The sequence below is a fragment of the Mirounga angustirostris genome, unplaced genomic scaffold (assembly GCF_029215605.1).
Source record: "Mirounga angustirostris isolate CCGP_5_RB_7025 unplaced genomic scaffold, mMirAng1.0.hap1 SCAF_7, whole genome shotgun sequence".
Taxonomy (NCBI): domain Eukaryota; kingdom Metazoa; phylum Chordata; class Mammalia; order Carnivora; family Phocidae; genus Mirounga; species Mirounga angustirostris.
In genome coordinates, this window is record NW_026991715.1 from 65234879 (window position 1) to 65238335 (window position 3457).

At 34.5% G+C, this 3457-nt stretch overlaps 1 pseudogene; it reads left to right on the top strand.

Annotated features, from left to right (window-relative positions):
* Window positions 1-1240: 1240 nt before the first annotated feature.
* LOC129045434 (small ribosomal subunit protein uS10-like) lies at window positions 1241-2653 on the top strand (annotated as a pseudogene).
* The last annotated feature ends 804 nt before the right edge of the window (window positions 2654-3457 follow it).

Genomic DNA, 3457 nt, shown 5'->3' on the forward strand with positions numbered 1-3457 from the left:
TACACCCATCACATATACACTAGTCTGGTTCTTCCTTCCTACCCTGCTATAATGCCAGTTAATTAGAATGTGGATCTGATGTGCTAAGGCATGAGCAGAGAAATAGAGAAGAGACATGAGGAAGAAAGAAGGGGGAAAAAAGAAATCCGTAACTATTTTGGAATACTACACCTGCCTATTACCAACTCAGAGCTTTGAGCTAAAATGAATATGTAAAGGGCTTGGCTTGTATTTCTCCATTTCTTCTTACTGTTAATAAATTTCTTTATACATTTTCTCTAATTGCAGCCCTTGATAACCTTGAGCAGCAACAATCAGAATAGTAACAGAAGAAGAGGGAAAATCTCTTCCAACCACCGCTCCTTCATTTCCCAGAATCCACATTTTGTTCCCTACCATTCCTTTTAATATTTTTTTTTTCTTTTAGATACTTAACCTGTTAAATAGAAACTTATGAACTTGTTTGGGATCCTAATGACCATATTTTTAAATATTAAATATATTTTAATCCCCAAATTATGAGCAGTATTTTTAAATACAACCAGTTTCTGAGCTGAAAACAGAATGCAGCTAAATTACACACACACACACACACACACACACATTTTTCTGGTCCAGCTGTATCTTATTTATGTGGTATAATCTAGTCCAGTATCTTGCATCTAAGGTCCTCTGATCCTGATATCCTGGTAGAAAAATGGAGCATGAACTTGAAGATAAAAAAAAGATCGCTGGTCTTAAATCTGTATTACTTAAAAGACTCATCTACAACTGAGAAGAAATCACAATTTGAAAGTGGCTTATGTTTATATCTTCTTGTCTTTTGTTCCATGAAAAAAGTGTAGGAAAGTTATAGGGGGAAAGTTACAGAATACACTACAGAAGGATTATGTGGTGAGATTTCATAAGTAGAAATTCTTGCTGGACATGAGAAAACATACCCATGAGGAAGAACTCATCTCCCACTAAAAGACACCTCCCCACCCATTAGAACCACAACATGGGCACTGCTCTGACTTTAAGAAAGAACCTAGTCATTTGGTTGGGAAATTTTCCACACATTTGGCAAGAAATAGGAACAGGATACAACTAAAGATTTGTTCTCAAGTAAATTGCTGGTGAATGGCAGATTATTTTGCTGACTGACGTTTTTCTCTCTAAGACTTGATTCTCAGAGAAATAACGCAGGTTAAAGAAAACAAAGTAAAAATGTTTTAAAGGATTATATACTATTTGAGCCATGAAGAAATATAGCCATCAACTCGTACTTAACAGGTAAGAAAATTGACATCCAAAGACATTCATTAATTTATCCATGTTTTCTAATTCGTTTCTAATTATTACAAATCTGAATGCCTAAAAGAAAACATAATACATTTGACTTCATAAAAATTAAAAACTCTGCAGCACACAAATACAAAATCATAATGAAAGTTAAATGATAAATGACAAATGAGACAAATATTGACAACTTATAAAAAAAAGAATGCTTTTCTTTCTACAGAAAGAAGAGGTTCAGATCAATTATAGAGAGATGAGCAATCCTATGGAAATGAAGCATAGAACATGAACACACAGCTATCAGGAAAACAACCACTACAAAAAACTATTCACTTATTATTAAGTAAATGCAAATAAAAATAAGAAGAAATCCCTCTACTAATCTATAAAATATGATGGAATATGGAATATGTTTAAATGTTCAATAATAGCACCCATAGTTAAGGGATTGTGAGGAAACATAATCAATGGCACACCAAGGACAGCTTTCCCAACTCGTGAGAGCTGATTTTGCTCATTTTTTGCACAACTCTGACTGCAGTAACATCGTGTAGGGTGTTTGACATTGATGTTGGCTGGAAGACTTTTACCATGGAGTTTGTCAACCACTATCAAGAAAGAGGGGAGGGGGTTGGGAGGATGGGTTAGCCTGGTGGTGGGTATTGAGGAGGGCACATTCTGCATGGAGCACTGGGTGTTATACGCAAACAATGAATCATGGAACAGTTCATCTAGAACTAAAGATGTAATGTATGGGGATTAACATAAGAATAAAATAAAAAAAAATCAAAAAAAAAAAAAAAGAAAGAGGGTTTTTTTTTTGGTTGTTGTTTCTGTTTTTAATCCAGAGGACCAGTTGTTAAGCATTTATCAGCATACCACTATGTATACTCAGACTTTAAAATGAGAATTTAACTCTTTGAGGAAGACACGGTCTCAGCCACAGCAGAGCTCTGGACGCCCCGCTCCTGACTCACGGCTGTCCGCTCTCGGTGAGCAACAAGTCGGTCAGGAAGCCGTGCCTTTTAAAGACTCTGGGAAGACACCTCTGGAACCAGAGGTTGTGATTCACCGAATTAGAATTACTCTAACCAAACACAACATAAGATCTGTGGAGAAGGCATGCGCTTACTTGATCAGAGGCACAAAGGAAAAGAATCTCAAAGCGAAAGGATAGTTTAGATGCTTCCCAAGACTCAGAATCGCTACAAGAAAAACTCGCGGTGAAGGTTCTAAGACTTGGGATCATTCTCAGAAGAGGATCCACAAGCGACTCACTGATTTGCGCAGTCCTTCTGAGATTATTAAACAGATTATTTCCATCAGTATTGAGCCGGGATTTGAGATTGAAGTCACCATTGCAGATGCTTAAATCAACCATTTTAATAAATTATCAGTTGTAAATAAAGAAACAAAGTGAGAATTTAATTGATACTTCGTCACAATACTGCTATATATAAATTTATAACCAAAAGTTTAATGTGTACATAATGACTCAGCCATTTCACTTTTATAAGTTTATCCTTAAAATACATTTAGACAGGTGTGTAAATGTCTATGAGAAAAAAAAGGTTGATCACGCTATCATTTTTAAAAAAACAAAACAAATAGAAACACTCTAAATGTCCAGTGAATGAAACTGACACAAAATACTATGGACATCTAAACAAAGGGAAAATTTTGCAATCATTTAAAAAGAATAAGGAATTTTCATGTATGATGATAGGTAAATATCATGTACTAAATACCATTTAAAATGAAAAAAACAGGTTACCAAGTAGTAGACATAGTATGATTTCCTTGTGTTAATAAAATTGTATAACCAAAAATAAATAAGAGACATCTGAAAGGGTAAAAAAAAAAATGTTAGTTAATGCTATTGCTTTTAGAGAGTGGGGCTATATGATACGTCAGGAGAAAAAATATATATATATATATATTTTCCTGATTAAAATGTTTAATTTCATCGAGCATCATTTTTAAAGGGGAAATATTGCTTTAAATAAAAATACGTAAAACGGTGGTCAAGACTTTGAATAAAGTATTATTTTGTGTCTGTTTGCTTTAGTGTCATTGCTTAGTAGGGGCTAGAGTATGAGGCCATCTGACAGCAGACATTATTACTCTCCATCAGAGTGAGAAAAGAAATATAAAGCACTTAGAAATCTCAAGAGGC